We start from the raw sequence: 16,667 nt of genomic DNA on the forward strand, positions 1-16,667 counted from the left end.
CACCATGTGAAATTTTAAATTAGTCCATGATCGCAGGTGAAGAATAGACAGTTTTTGCACAGTTGTACAAGAGGACAATTGGGTTAATGTAAAATGCAAACATACTACAAGCCCAAAAAATTTAGCACAGAATGCATACTATTCCAGAAATGTATGTGTAGGGATACACATACATTTGGACAGAATGAACCACTAATCTTCATTAATGCAGACATTAAAATTTATTTCTCTGATGCTACATAGCTACATAGCCACCTGGAAAATAATTTATAATTTTAAATGAACACACAAACTACAAAATTGAACCTAAACTGTTTACAGCACTATAAAATGATGTATAAGTATGAACGAGACTGATGGAAACATGGAACAACTTTTAATGGCTAGTTTTTTCAAAGCAGAGAATATTTGTTTTCCTAATTTTAAAAATATATCCTTTAGTATTGACATGTCATTTTGTGTAATGAATACATATGAAAATAAAAGTGATGTGTGCATTGATATTTTGTATATGTGTGTGTTTGTGTGCTTTCCTCCAACAGAAAGGAAAAGTTCAATTCAAAATAATCTTGAATGACAACTGCATTTCTGATGGCCAGCTCAGATCAACGGATGGCAGATGCCTGTACAGCAATTATTGCAAATGATTCTGAGGCTCAGTGGGAACCGTGATGTTATCAGCATGAAAATCTGCCCCAGGCTTCAAAAAAGGGAACAGTGGCTCCAGGCCAGTGAATTGCTATCTCTTTTCTAGCCACTAATATCAGAAACATATATCCTGTCTGAGGACCAGAAGTATTCTATGATTTTCCTTAGAACAATCAACTCAGGAGGCCTTGGCAACTCAAAACACGACACAGCTAATTAGTTCTGGTCCGACAGCCAAGATAGAGAAGTCCAGGTATAGAGTTTTAGAATTACTGTTCTAGAAATAAATTCTTAAAACTGAATGCAGTCACTCCATTCACCTGGTGCAAATGTGTCAGAGAATTATGATAGATATTTATTTAATCTGATCTGTTACTCGGTTGTTAGAATTCTTATTTATTTGCAATGAAAGGTTTTCACTTAATGGTCTCCATACAGAACAGAAACTTTCAGAGGGAAAACAACCTGTACAAATCTCTGTCTACATAAGTGTTTGAAGAGCATCTAGGTTTGGGTTTAATACGTTATTTAGTAAATTTCTGCTTTCCTATAAAGTAGTAATGCTGTATTATAATTATTTTCTATTCTAAGGACCAAATTATACTGTTCTGTACTTAGTCAACAAATACAGAGAAGCAACTCAAGCCATTATGGCAGGGTCTACACTGCTGAATGAATTTCCAGTGATGGAGCATAAAGGATTTTTGAGTCAGACACTCGGCACCTTCACAAAGCCTCACGGGCTGCTTTAATTCATTTTCTATAAATACTCAATACAATGCAAGCTTCATAATTGACAGAAAAAGGCTAAAAATAATCCATAGTTGAAAAGGGTCAGACTGAAAGGAAGAGGAAGCTCTTATTTCAGCAGGTGTCTTGACACAAGTGGGTAGAATCTTGACCAAGTGAGAATAGGACAGTGTGTCATTTGCAGAAAGCTAAAAGCATCACCTGAAATGACATATGCTTTAGCCTTGAAAGGAAAGTTAAAGCAAGCCTAGCCACAGCTCTGGGCTCACCTGGCCAGCCAATGTAATCAGCAAGCAAAAACAGAAGCTGTTGCTGGATGCAAAGTTTTGTCGACTTGGGCTGTGTCTAAGGGGGAAGGCTCACTGAAACCACAGCGAAGACCTCGCCCTGGAGAGGCCATCCTTTCCATGATGTTCAGTCCTACCAGGTCTGACAGTAACACCTGCATGAAGGAGAAAGTAGCAGCCCCCAACAAGGGGAAAAATGGGTGCAGCAAACATTTGGAGTAAAGGTCTAGGAATATTGTTTTGCTGGTTCAGACCTGTTAGTGATATAATCTGTTCTCCCTACAGATCAAAGACCTAGCTCTTTCAGGTCTAGATCAAGCATCACCTCCTTAAGGAGCCTTAGCTTTTTTTTTTTTTTTTTCTTCCTTGAGGGAGAGAGAGAGCCTGAGTGTGGAGCTGGGGAGGGGTAGAAGGAGAAGGTAGAAGAGTGATAATCTTAAGCAGGCTCCACACCCAGCGTGGAGCCCAACATGGGGCTTTATTTCATGACCCTAATATCATGACCTGAGCCAAAATCAAGAGTCAGATGCTTAACTGAGCCACCCAGGAACCCCAAGAGCCTTACCTTAACCTTAACCCTAATCCCCACCCTGACCTGGACCCTCTAGTATGAAACTGCACTTCTGCACCATAATCTCTTGTCACACTTGACATTCATCATGGCCTTCATGATCAAAATTGTCTCATGAGTTGATTTGGTCTCCCCTATCTACTCCCACCCCCCCAAAAAAAAATTAAGTCCTCTGAGGAGATGAGACTGTGTTTGCCTAGTTCACCCCTACATCTTCAGCACCTAGAACAGTACCTGGCACACAGCAGTTAAGTTTGGATGGAATGAATGAATGAACTCATTCAGAGGCCAATTCTTTCTACTGCTATCATGACTGAATATTCATCAGAACTCCAAGCCTGCATAGAGGCCAGTATATTCCATCAACCTAAAAAGTTTCACAATTGTTAAGTTTTTCAATAAATGTTTCATTATTAAATAAATACTGTTGGGTAATATATTGATTGCTCTGTGATAAGGTGTTTGAGCAGCTTCATGCACTGGGTACAGAGCATTAAATCAGTAATGACAACATAGCCTCATTAGAGGACTGGGTGTAACCTGCTGAGGATGGAGCTCATTTTATCTGCCCGTGCCTCCCATCTGGATTTCCCCAATCATTTCATCAATGAAATGATCTACTTTTCTTAACACCTTTACAAAATCATGGTCGTCCAGTTGCCAGTGAAGTCCTTGAACTCCAGAAAAGAAAGAAGCCCACAAAACTGATCTCTGAAACTATCTACCAAGGGCTATTGGGCCCTTGAACTGTGCATAACTGCAAGTCTACAAGGCCAGCCATGGTTCTCTCCTCCCATCAACACTTGGATTTCAGTAAGCTGAGATCCTTTTTCACTCTTGAGACAACTGGTGTCCTCAACAAGAGAAAAGGCAACAGGTGAGATCTCCAAGACACATGCCTGAGGAACTGATTGCCATGTGCTCAATCACCTCCGAACTAATCCAAACGTCTGAAGCAAATGTGGAAAACTGCCATAGATGAATTAGAAGGAGTCATATACACACACAACCAAGACTTTCCTCACCTGTGGGTTAAGAAAGATTTTTAAAATGCAGATGAAAGGGTATTTCCTACTCTCATGTGAAGGATGGTTTATTTGAAGACTATATTTCTCAGCCTGTTAGTGATGCATTAAGGTGACATTTGCCCAGATCACTGAACTTTTTGTCTCAATACCCAAAGGAGTTACTATCACAATGCAGTCAGCGCGCATTAGTATTTATGTGCCATTCCATTACAGCCACATCTCTCAAATGAAAAGATAAAGAACACTATTATCAATATTAAAACCATCTATCTTTTAAAAAGGTTATATCGATTTTTTCCCCCTGCTTCTCGGATTCCATCAATACCAGTGCCAGCTCGATGAAGTGGACATGATCCTATGACAGCTTCAATGGATAATTCCCAAATGAACTTTCCCAATGTTCTATAGTCTCTCATGGCATGCACTCTACAACCCATTTCATAGAATATCAGCTAGAAAAAGGCTGGGAGCGATCCTGAAACATCCAAATCTCCCCACTAAGCTAAAATGCTGAGAATGAGTTTTTAAATATGACACAATCATCAGGAACTGCGAACAAGGCATGCCGTAGTTCTTTAAAGCTAAAATGATGGGGCTCCTGGGTGCCTCAGTCAGTTAAACGTCTGCCTTCGGCTCGGGTCATGATCCCGGGGTCCTGGGATCGAGCCCCGCATCGGGCTCCCTGCTCGGCGGGGAGCCTGCTTCTCCCTCTCTCCCATGGTTCACGTTCTCTTTCTCGCTCTCTCTCTTCTCTCTCTCAAATAAATAAAACAGAGCTAAAATCAGTCTCCCACCATCAATGTTGACCGAACAACAGCTGCTAACCCTTACATGTGGCGTCACATATGAAACTTTAGGTATGTTGTACTCTAACCTGTATAACCTGATAATGTAGATCTTAGTAGAGACTTCATTTCACTGATGGGCAAACTGAGGCACAGAAAGCTCAGACAGTGCATATGTCACAGAGCCCCACACGCAGGCTTAGCAGCCCAGCTGTCTGTTCTTATTCTTTGTGCCACCTTGTCCCTCTGTCTCTGTCACCTAACTCCTGCTCATGGTCAACATTCCCAAAAAGGGCAGCACTGTGAAGAGCCTACCAGCAAAACTGTAGGAGGGCAATGCAGTGTGAGAGCATCAGACTTAAACAGTGCCGATCTCAGGGCATCTGGGCAGCTCAGTCAGTTAAGCATCCGACTCTCGGTTTCAGCTCAGGTCATGGTCTCCGGTCATGGGATCGAGCCCCGCGTGGGGCTCCGTGTTGAGCGCGGAGTCTGCTTGCGATCCTCCCCCGACTTTCGCTTGCACACGCTCTCTAAAAATAAATAAAATCTTAAAAAAAAAAACAAAAACGATCCCGATCTCTCCCCAGTGACCTCTACAAGACTTTGAGGGTCACTTACTCCCCATCCTTCCAGATTTAAGTCACATTTTCCCTCTGCTTCTCAGTCCAAATAGAACTCGTCCGCCTTTAAAATCCTCTCTGCTCCCAAGAGGGTGCCACTAATCATCTTTTCAGGAAGATCTATCTTGACTCTCCACAGAGATGTGCTTTTTGAAAACAGAAACTGCTTCTGTTTTCCCGATTGTTCCATTTAAACACAAAATCCTTAGCTAATCAATACTTTTTTTGTTCTTCTCTTTTTTAGCAATCAGAAATGTAGGCTGTGAACCCAATGAAGCCATTAGATGTCACCTTCCAAAGTCAACCTTCCAAGGTATTAATTCACCCATATATATTTAGGAAACATTGTCTGGTTTCCCCGAGGAGTGGCTGGGCTTTCATCAAATTACACTATAATCACCAAGAAAATGCTAAATCCAGCACACAATCGATGTGTGCATGTCCAGTATCAGCTTTCTAACGTCAAGACTTACTTAAAAATGCAAAAGGGAAAAACACCTTAAAAGTGAAAGTAAAAATCTAAAGTTAAGAAAAATAAAGAAGGAGATAGTGTCTCAACTCTAAAAATGAGAGCCTCCAGTTGGGTAAAATGGCCTGGATTTGGGTAATTTTTATTGCTCCCTAAAATGTATAATTTTTGAACTGAAATTCTGCAATTTAGTACCAGTTCCTATTCATGCTTCCTACCCTCTCCTTTCTCATCCTTCTGGTTAGAAGGCAATGTAGAGCCAAACACCAACAGTGCAGAGGTGTCTGATTCCTGGAGAAAAGCTGCGGTAACATGTAGGCAACTCACTCCTCCAAAAACTACACGCTTACTTAAAGTATCCAGACTCCCTCTTTTCCTGGAATAACAGGAATTTATAAAGTACCAGTTTTACACAAGGCATTCTGCAGGGATTATCACTAATATTCACAGAACCCCCAGGTAAGTATTTGCAAACTCATTTTACAAATGAGAAACCAGAGCTTTGGAGACGCCAAACTCTTACAAACGGCAGAACTGATATTTGAGCCCAGGGTTTGTCCAAACTTGGGGCTCTTCCCAGGAACTGAGTCATGGTGAGTCAAGTGAGCCACAGTGTGAGCCTCCTTCATTGCCTTACTGGAGTAGAAGTGTCTTAAGTGGTCCCACTCCACGCCCACCCCATGCGCCGTGGCCTCCAGGAAGGCTTACTGAGCGGACAGAAACACTCGGGACACTTTCCTCTCTGTGATCATTTCAAGCAGCATGCACTGGAGGACTAGTTCTCCCATTCGCAAATGGAGATGTGTGGCTGATAAAAATCTGAAAATAAATACCAAGACTTTTTAAAAGCTTTAACAAAGTTAAACAAATGCAGAGTGTTTTTAACGTTCTCATGTCCGAGGATGAGTTTAAGTGACATTTTAAAGACCACAGAAAGGGGCACCTGGGTGGCTCAGTCATTAAGCATCAGCTCAGGTCATGATCTCAGGGTCCTGGGGTCGAGTCCCACATCGGGCTCCCTGCTCCACGGGAAGCCTGCTTCTCCTTCTCCCACTCCCCCTGCTTATGTTCCCTCTCTCGCTGTCTCTCTCTCTCTCTCTCTGTCAAATAAATAAATAAATAATCTTTAAAAGAAATAAAAAAAATAAAAAGTAAAGATGGTTACCTGGCAATACCTTTTCAAGGTATGCCTTTAGGAAATTGTAATTGTGCAGACAGGTATGCAATGAAAAGTGACTCAGCCCAGACTAGACATCTGCATAAGGGAACCACTAATACATTTCTGGTGCTTATTAACAGAAAACAAATATATTCATATAGCAGCACATAGTGTGAATATACGTGTGTATGTAAAAGCAGTTTTGCTCTACACTATTCCATACATGCTTTCTCATATAATCTTAAAAGCAGCCATAAAATCAATGATGTATAAGCACTAAGACAGTTAGCTCTAACTCACAGCCACTAGCAAAAAAATAACAATAAAACAACAAAAAAATCTCATAGCCAGGACTGGTTTTCAATCTGGCTAGATTCGGGATGTTACTACAAACCAAAGACACTACCAAAATTATACCAGTAAGACATCCAGAATTGCTCAGCAAAATTTACATTTAAAAAATAATTTAACAACAAAGTCATCATTCATTGCATATCATGAAATAAACTGACTTCCTTTTTTTTTTTTAAGATGTATTTATTTGAGGGGGGGTGTGAATGCGGTGTGGGGCAGAAGGAGAGAATCTCAAGCAGACTTCCTGCTGAGCAGGGAGCCCCAACATGGGGCTCGATCTCACGACCCTGAGACCATGACCTGAGCTAACACCATGAGTCAGACGCTTAACTGATTGAGCCACCCTGGTGCCCCTGAAAGAGACTGACTGCTAACTGGAATGAATACAGACAACATTGATGAGTGCTCTACTCAAAGGCACATGAAGCTGGTGATGGGTGGGACATGAGCACAGGTGCTGGGCAACTTTGGTCATATCCTGCTGCTTCCCATGGCCACCAAATCAGCTTCAACAGAAAGGTAAAATACAGTCCTAGAGGAAGTATAATGAATAGAGCTTGAAATATGCAGTCTCAATTTCCTTCCGTGTTCTAAGAGAACACAGACTCTCTATCTAGATTAAAGAAAGGCTCCCAAGAGGTATCTCAGAAGTCCCCATGGGGAGAGAAGCAGAACATTCAGCAGAAGGAACTCTAGCTCCTCCAAGACCACATCAACCAGAATATCAACCCTATCTGTACACTGTGGACCCTTAAAAGATCTCATTTGGGCTTAATATTTATAAATGAATGAACAGCAAAAAAAGCAACCAGATCCAAACAACAGCACCACAAGAATTTTATCTGGGTTTTAGAATGTCAACATCTGTATATATTTAAACGCTGACATCAGTTTAAAAAACATAAAAACACAGTGAAGTTGTTCTCACGGGGCTGTTCGCGCGTGGAATTAACCATGGTGTTTACACTTATGTGACAGCTTGCTTTGCTACACAAATTTATTATAACTATTATGTGTTTAAGGTATCACGTGGGTCAGATGAAAGAGAGAGACCTTTTCAGAGCACCTAGCTTCATGCATTCACAATCTTCTGGCAGGACATTGCTCTAACGTGGTATATTGATCAATATCCTGCCAAATCCATCTCCAGAACAGGGTTTAGCGGGATTCCAAAGCTTTATCGATGTGGGTTTTAGAGCAGCCTCTGCGGTGAAGGGTTTCAACTCTGCATTCAGCCTGGGAATGCACAGAGCAACTGCTTCCAAACCCACGATCCAGAGAAATACCTGGCATCTTAGTTGTCATGGGTCTTGGAGGCTCCCTTGTTTGGGGGCTAAACAACTTTACCGGAAAATAAGTCAGAATGTAGTGGTTAAAATAGCCCTGGCTTGGAACGGAATAGTAGAGGGGGGGAAAAAAAAAGTAAAATTCCCACCAACTGGATGACCCTGTACAACTTACAGGGCTTCTCTGGGTCTTGGTGTTCTCATCTATAAAATGGGGATGACTCCTATCCAGCATGGTTCCTGAGAATAAGATGATGCTGCCCTGAGCTTCTACTAGGTAGCTGGCACATGAAATGAAATACATACCTGCTGAGTCCATATGTCCAATAAACCACAGAAAAACGAAAAGCTTCTTCCACCAAAAGAAAAAACATCGTCCATTAAAAGGCACATATCGGCAATGAACACAAAAACTAAGCACTCAATTACTGATTTACCATCTTGAGCTCACCGTGACAAAGGCAGAAACGGACACAAAGCCGGAAGTTGGAAAGGAAGTAGTTAACAAAGCAACTATACCCATCTGTTACTAATGACCAGGGCTGCACTGACCTGTTCAAACTTTTTATTTTTAATCACCTAAATAGTTCAGAAACAATTTATCATGTACCTTCTCAGTTCTGCCATGTCTTCTGGTTCAAATATTAACAGAGGAAACTTCCTGAGCACCTTCTTTCTCATTCCTTGCTAAAGCTAAACGTTTCTGTGCCAGCCCAAATAGATTTAAGAGAAAGAAAGAAATGTCAGAGAAATTCTGCCTGTTTAGACAGGCCTAAAATGCTGAAAGCAGCTTCTGCCAAAGATTCCTACAATATCGAAAACACACAACTATGTAGGAACAAAGTGCATGACAAGCACACCAGAGAGGAAATAATTTAGAAGGGTGACACAAGGGGCACCTGGGTGGCTCACGCGGTTAAGCATCCGCCTTCGGCTCAGGTCATGATCCCAGGGTCCTGGGACTGAGTCCCTCATCGGGCTCCCTGCTCAGTGGGGAGTCTGCCTCTCCCTCTGCCCCGCCCCACCACTTGTGCTCTCTCTCTCAAATAAATAAATGAAATCGTTACAAAAGGGTGAAACATAGACTTGGAGAAGATGGAGACAGTTCACTACAGGGCCTGTTGCAGAGAGGTGAGAATTCTTGCTCAAGTGAAGCACATCATTCTGGGACAAACAGAGACAGACACGCTCACCAGACAGACTGACCAGGTGAAGGTAAGCAAGACGGCGGCACCGCTGGTCCCCAGCTCATTCATGAAAGAGCAACAGGAGATGGAAGAACTGATCCCGGAGACCATTTTCAGACTAGAAACCTATATATGTAATAATTATGTAATGTTTTACACTAGGCAAGACTGTTACAGGAATGATGTTGGTACTGTGGCTCAGGTAATATAGTGTCCTTTTCTGATATACGAAGTTCTCAAACCAAACACCAACATCTTTCACAATGCAAAAAAAGTCCCCTCCCCACCCCCACCAAAAACACAAATTATCCACATCATAATCATCACAATCATTTTTGTTTGTTTCTGGTCTGATTGGGGTTTTGTTTCATTTTTGTATTGTCACCTCGGCTGCCTCTTGGCTCTGAACATGGTGACAGTCACACAGATAAGTTTAATACTTTTCTAGTTTTCCTGACCAGATACCAACCTCTCATGAATATTTCTGACTTTTCATGGACGAAATTGATCATAAACTTTCAGTTCCTCAAAAGCATCCATCCATCAACTTCTGAAAACCTGTCTGTTCTTTCCAAACATCGCTTCATGCCCCAGAGGGATCTCTGCCCACCAGTGGCTGACTCCAGCCAACCAGTCCTGCTAAGCGCAGGCAGCCTGGCCTCTGGAGGCCTCCCCTCACTGCCTGGCTCCCACAGCACCTTGTGCCTTATCCTTAGCAAACAGCACACTTTCTTGTAGGCACCTGTTCAGGTGCCTGACTTCCCATCTTAGCTGTAAGTTCTCAGGAGACAGGGAGCTATCTGTCTGATTCACAATGAAAACTCTAGCACATACTCTGCATAACACATGCTCAATTAATACCTTTGGATAAAAGAACACATATTTATTTATTTCAACCACTTTGTAACACAGGTTTTAAACAAACCTTCGGCTCAACTCTGAGCACCGAAGGAAACCTAATGTTCTGCACAAAAATTAACCTGGTAGTATTGGTATCAGCAGTATCATCTACAAAACAGCACTGGCCAATCTGTGATCTACAAAATGATCCAGTTAATTTATAATAAATATGATATATATAATAAATATGACCTATATTAATTTATAATATGATATATATGTGATATATAAATATGATATAAATATTTATGATATATAGACATCTATAGTGAGTGCTTTTAACAAGAAAAAGTAACTGATTAAGGGGAGAGATGGCAGGCATTTTACCTTATGACAATTATATGGGCTCAAATTCTGCAACCGAGTTTTCAACAAGCTCCTTATCACGCTCCTGCTCCGGCCAGCCCTTGTTTGCTGTTCCACGGTGCCGCCCTCCTCCCACAAGCCAGATCTCCGGCTATCAAACATGAAAGGCCAAAGTGAGCAGAGAATTCATCTCCACCCTCTCAAGAATGAGCAGAAGTGGGCGCCTGGGTGGCTCAGATGGTTAAGCGTCTGCCTTCGGCTCAGGTCATGATCTCAGGGTCCCGGGATCGAGCCCCGCATCGGGCTCCCTGCTCAGCGGGGGGCCTGCTTCTCCCCCTCCCTCTGCTTCTCCCCCTGCTCATATTCTCTCTCTATCTTTGTGTCTCGAATGAATTAAAAAAAAAAAAAGAGGGGTGCCTGGGTGGCTCAGTCGTTAAGCGTCTGCCTTCGGCTCAGGTCATGATCCCAGTGTCCTGGGATCGAGCCCCACATCGGGCTCCCTGCTCAGCGGGAAGCCTGCTTCTCCCTCTCCCACTCCTCCTGCTTGTGTTTCCTCTCTCACTATGTCTTTCTCTGTCAAATAAATAAATAAATAAATAAAATCTTTAAAAAAAAAAAAAAGAATGAGCAGAAGTAAACCTTTTTCACCTTTCACATCAAAGGAATTGGAATTTGTGTCTACCCTGCAGACACCAGGAGAAATGCCCACATTTCCTTTGTGACCTGCTTCTCGCTTCCACCCTCTCCTTGGGAGGCAGCATTATTCATTTGTTGGTATTACTCAATCCGCTGAATTATTCAGTTGTGCTCTCTGCCGCATTATTCAATGCACACAAACCTCTACGTTGGAGTCATCCAGCCATTTCAAACTCACAATGTCCACGAAACTCATTTTTTATTCTTTGAACACAATCTAGTCCTGACTTGTGAGGCTAGCACCAGCCCCGGGGCCCAGCACGATCCTCGGCCCCAATCCTCTGTCTCCCCCCTATCACCCACATCCATTTGGTCACCTCCGCCGTCTCCCAGATAATCTCTCAAACCCTCACACACCTCTGCTTCCCTACTGCTTTAAGCCAAGCCCTACAACCTCTCTCCTGAACTAAGATAACTTCTTAACTCCTTTCTGGCTGACTCACTGAGGGAATGAGGGCATCTGACTCCATCCAGCCATAGCACTGCAGAGCAAGTTTGTCCTTACTAGTCTGTAGGGATCACATCTGTCCAGTCACCACTGTTATCTCCTTCCGGCGCCTGACATTAACACTCAGCACAACTAGGCAGGTGACAAATGGCCATGTGAACACATGAATCCATGACTGAGACAGCCAGAACTCCCAGAATTAAGTTCTGCTGCCTGCCCTACACTCAAATTAATGTTTGTATAACATCTGTCTCCAGAGGAGAAGTGAAGACTCAGTAACCTGAGGTCCACACCCAAAGGCAAACCACCATTCGACACACTCACACATGTCCTCACATCTATAGCTCTATCTTTTCTTCATGCTTCCTGAAATGATGGAAGTATTCTGTGATCAAATATATAGAACTCCAGAGAATCGTTTTCGGAAACAAAAAAAAAAAAAACTTTGAAAATGCAAAACTGTGAAAATGCAAAAAAAAAAAAAAAAAAAAACCTCTTCTAGATACCTTCCAGGACATCATGGACAAACACATCATCACCTTCAAGCCCTCTGTGTCCTGGACAGGGAGCTGGGCTTTAGAAGAAAGGCCTCTGTGCTAATACCCGGGTGAAACCCACGTTACAAAACAAGGCCAGCTTCCACCCACAGGGGGAATGCATATGAGCCCGTCATTATGTCTGGGAAGGAGGCAACTTCCACGTTACTCAATTACATATGCAATTGTGTCCATTTGCTTATGAAACTTTAGAAATTCCCACTAGGAGGGAATGACAACATTTTACCTCTCTCATCTGGCAATTTGTCCCTAAAGAAACACCTGTTAAACCCATGTGGTCAGCAAATGACAATGACTGTTAAAAAGGGCCATTGCAGGTAGTCTCCAGTCTGCCTTCCAACCTTTCCTACGGGGCCCGCACACAACAAAGACACAGATGAAAACTGTCCCAGGCAGAAGAGAGGGAAGGCACCTGAATGGCTTTCCAGTTGTGTGCCCAGGGACAATACCCTTGTCTCTCTGGGCCTCAGTTTTCTCGCATTATATGGAAGTAACAAGAGCTCCGCTTTGTGGGGTTGTATTCATGATTAAAAGAGTTCCTATTTCTTAGCACAAGAAATAGGCCTGAGTACAATCTGAGTGCTCAGTAAATGTCAGTGATGGTAATATAAATGATACTCATACTACAGTCATAACATATTAGCACTAGTATGAATCCCACTCCCCTGTTACCACCCCCACAGGGGGGGTCTATGCCCTACCAGTTCTCTGAAATACCATGAGCAGTGGGTCTCAAACTTTAGCATACACCGGAACGATCAGGAGGGCTTCTCAAAACGCAGATTGCTCTGCTCCAGACACAGAGCTTCCGATTCAGAGGGTCTGGGATGGGAGCTGAGAACATGCATTTCTAATAAGTTAAAACCAGTTGTGTGGGTTCAGCTGATCTGGAAGGACATGTTGAGAAGCACTGACTAAGGGGCCTCACTGCATCCATGGAGGAGAGTGTATGAGTCCAAACCTCTGGCTTTCTACAGCCCCTCCACACACCAAGAATGCTCTCCCTGGACTCTTTCATCTTGGTAACTCCACCACCAATTCCAAACTCAGCTCAAGCCATCAGGGGCCCTCCAGGCTCCAGGCCAGCACCTATGACACTGTGCTATCAGAATGAAATCAGCTCCATGAGGCTAGGAGCTCCCTAGCAAATAGGACCTCGCCATAGTCAGTGCCTGGGACATAGGAGTGCCTCAGTAAATGATGACTGGTAGAATGAGAGCCAATAGCCAAAGGCATCCCTGGAAAGCAAAGCAAAGTAGAAGGTCCTAGAAGTCAGCTCTGGGCCTTCCCCTCCGGACTGTTCACTAGATTTGAAATGCCCTGAGTCCCTGATAAGCCGAGTATCCCTCTCACCCCAGCCACCAGCCTCTACTCTGCTCAGCGAACAATGAGGCCTTTGCCTCCAACCACAACTGGCCCTCTTACTCTTTGACGGTAATGGAGCTTCAGCTTCTGGCCTCTCACTGGCAGAAGACCTCATGCGTGCTACAGGCTGCTAGGAGATGTTCAGTGTTCTCAGGGAGAGAGGGCTGCAATCAGGAAGCATTTTTTATGTAAGCATTTCTGGTAAACTGCCCAAAAAGACCTCAGCAGAAAGAGAAAAAAACCTCCAGCAAACGGTGATCATTTCTTTTTCCATTCTAAATAAGCATTCACTTTCGTAACTAATTTTGCATTATTTTTTTTAAAGAGGATCTGCGAATTATTTGCCTTCCAGGTGTCACAAAATCTAGATCTGCCCACTTCACATCTCATGCATACTCTGGTCCCTGGCCCCTTCGCTTTTCTGGATATTTCTCTAATGCATCACTCTCGGCCCCTTCATTACAACATCTTAACCAAGCCAAGCACACTTCTATAAACACATTCTAGTCAGGATTTCAAATACTCCTAAAGAGGAGTTCAAGGCGTGTTGTCGATTTCACTGTCAAATGAAAACAGAAAATAAAAATTGTGCCACGCCCAACCCAGGCAGAATATAGCCTACCTGATCCTCCCAACACAAGCAAAAAGCCTCTCTTCCCCACCCCACCCCCCAAAAGACACTTTTTCCCAACACCTTAAGATAATTTAATTATGAAACCCCTCAATTTCTGTGTGTAATTACTAACAAGCATAAGGAAGGGTTTAAGAAAGCAAGTGCTCTCCATGTCAGGAAATATTATTTAAAATTCTAAGGACTATTTTCATTCTCTTCCTCTACAGCATAACAACTGTAGTTTGAAAATCACTTTTGTGGTTTACAGGAATTTGAAGAAATTACGAGCTGTCATGGATCATTCACTCAAAGGCTAAATTATGAATATTAGGATTCCTTACCAAATAAGTGCACTTCAGTACTCTATACACTTCTAGAGAGAGATTTAAGGAAAAACAGATACACATTTTAATAAATGTTATGTATATTCATATATGATTATAAATTTATACACACACATGAAGTCTTTTCTAGGTGACAAGAGTGGCTTCTATTCATCTGGAAGATATGGAATCAAGCTGATATATGTTAAAGGGTATTAATAATATGAAAATTAACTGTTAACTTCAATGTGTAATATACAAGGAATACTTACAAAGTTTTACTGATTTGTCCCACTTGGCTATATTGGGTCCTTAAAAAATATGTTAAGGAAGACACATAATAAATTTTATATTTGAAAAACGGCTGTTCTTCTTCTTGTCCCAGACTGGTTATAGTTTAACCACACAAAGAGAATGAAAGCAATACTCATTTTATTCATAACGGTCACTTTAACTGACGTGGATTGTTTTAGGAAAATAGATTTGAATTATTTTCCATTAAATCTGCCAGATTTACACTATACGTCTCACAGCACCATGGAATAGTGAAAAAGCATGGGTTTTGCACTCAGAAATATCCCCCTTCATCTCTCAGGTCCACTAATTACTTTCAACAAACTGCTGGATTCCTCCCTGCCTGGGTTTCTCACCTGTACAAGTGGGAATAATATCTACCTTGTGCATTTTATGCAGCAAGATAAAGTGCCCAGCATGGTAGGTGGCACAGAATGGATTCTTAACCTAATTTTGAGGATGGTTTTGATAGTCCTTGTCAGTTCGGATGTCAGACTAGGCTAACGACAGATATTCTTCAAAGATTTGCATTCTCTCTGCATTTAAATGCTTACTACCAGAGATTAAAGAGGTGCCGCTGTGCCACTGCTCTTTCTGAACACCCACCTGCGTGGAATGGGTGCCCTAAGTGCCCCTTTGTATTAACACCTGTGCTACCCAACAGCACACCAACCTGGCTCTTGCAGAGGTTCCTCCTTAAAAGGCATACATACAACAAATATTTATTGAATTGAAATGCTGCCGACCCAAGCGAAAAATGAATGGAATGGAAATCATAATCCACAGACCTGTTTGCCATTCAGTGTCTCCGGAAGCAGGTGTTTGTAAAGTTCCAGGGTTCACCTGGAAGCTGTTTGGTAACTCTGAGGGGCCCCTGTTAATGTAACTTCCAGTCCACACTTAGCTAAGTACCTACAAGCCGCTCAAACCCTCAGACATCGCACAGAAATTCCTTCAGACGTTCTAACACGCTTACGGAAACCCAAAGATCTCTAAAAGCCATAGGCGCCCCCATTTGCTTGACAAATGGACCGGGAGCTGAGGAACTAACTGCGGAAGCAATCGCCTCTCGAGTTCACCACCACTATCACCGTATTGGGGTTTTTTGGTTTTGGGGGGTTTTTTTGGGGTTTTTTTTGTTGTTGTTGTTTTTAATGTGCAAGACATTCTGTAACCTACACAATTATCCTAAGGCTTTCTGCTCCTGTGCCGCTGCGCAAATAAATGCCTGCGCTAGGAACCAAAGTTGGACCTCCAAGGTCTCCACGAAGAGAGCGCATCAAATCCCACATAAATGAGGGGCTAACCTCTGCCGAAAGAGTCCGGGCGGTGGCGGTGACTAACTCCACTGCGCCCCGAGGGGACCAAAAGTGTGTCCTTTAAAAAGCCAAGAATTCCTGGGGCAAGCCGCGCCCGCCCTTCGTGCGCTCTCCAGGACTACCCGCCTCGGATTTCTGCCTCCCGACCTTGGCACACCTTTTGGATTCCGGAACCCGCAGCTCCCGGGAAGGAGCTCCACTGAATTCCTACCCCGAACCCTCAGGGTCCCCAACGCCTCACCTCGGTGGCGAGCAGACGCCCGGCCCCGGAAGAGAGCAGGCGGCGACCCCCGCGCCCCTTCCGCGCGCGCTGCCAGGTGCGCCCGGCGCCGCCCTCACCTGTCCGAGGCCGTGTTGCGGGGGCTGACGACCCGCCGGCGCACGCCCCTCACCTGCCGGGATCCGCCGCGGCCGCAGCTCGCACGCGCAGGAGCAGCCGGGACGCGGCGGGGGCGGGGGTACCTCCGGGGCCGTCCGACTTCCTAGGCCCCCGCTCGGCAGCCCCGCCTCCAGGGGGCGGAGGCGGCCGCGCGTCACCTTGGAGCCACCTCCCACCTAAGCGCCACCGTGGCGGCCGGTGGCCCCGCCGCTGGGCCCCGGCGGAGCGAAGAGGAAGAAGAAAATCACTCACAACGCGCTCGTCTGGCTTGGCTCTCAAGAAAAGGAAGATGTGCCCCAGCAGTCTGGCAGTGACTAGGGGAG

At 43.8% G+C, this 16,667-nt stretch overlaps 1 protein-coding gene across 9 annotated transcripts in view; it reads right to left on the reverse strand.

The window, feature by feature from the left end:
- MCTP2 (multiple C2 and transmembrane domain containing 2) overlaps positions 1–16,429 on the reverse strand; it is a 237,405-nt gene extending 220,976 nt beyond the window's left edge. For 2 of the 9 annotated variants that reach the window (XM_027571103.1, XM_027571104.1), the window contains exon 1: positions 16,207–16,407. The gene's annotated coding sequence lies outside the window, so the exon portion shown is untranslated. Of the gene's footprint in view, positions 1–4,384; positions 4,600–16,206 lie in introns of all 9 variants that reach the window. The other 7 variants (XM_027571096.2, XM_027571097.2, XM_027571102.2 and 4 more) reach the window with 7 other exon arrangements.
- Positions 16,430–16,667: the final 238 nt, after the last annotated feature.

This window comes from Zalophus californianus, chromosome 6 (assembly GCF_009762305.2).
Source record: "Zalophus californianus isolate mZalCal1 chromosome 6, mZalCal1.pri.v2, whole genome shotgun sequence".
In the NCBI taxonomy this organism is placed as follows: Eukaryota; Metazoa; Chordata; class Mammalia; order Carnivora; family Otariidae; genus Zalophus; species Zalophus californianus.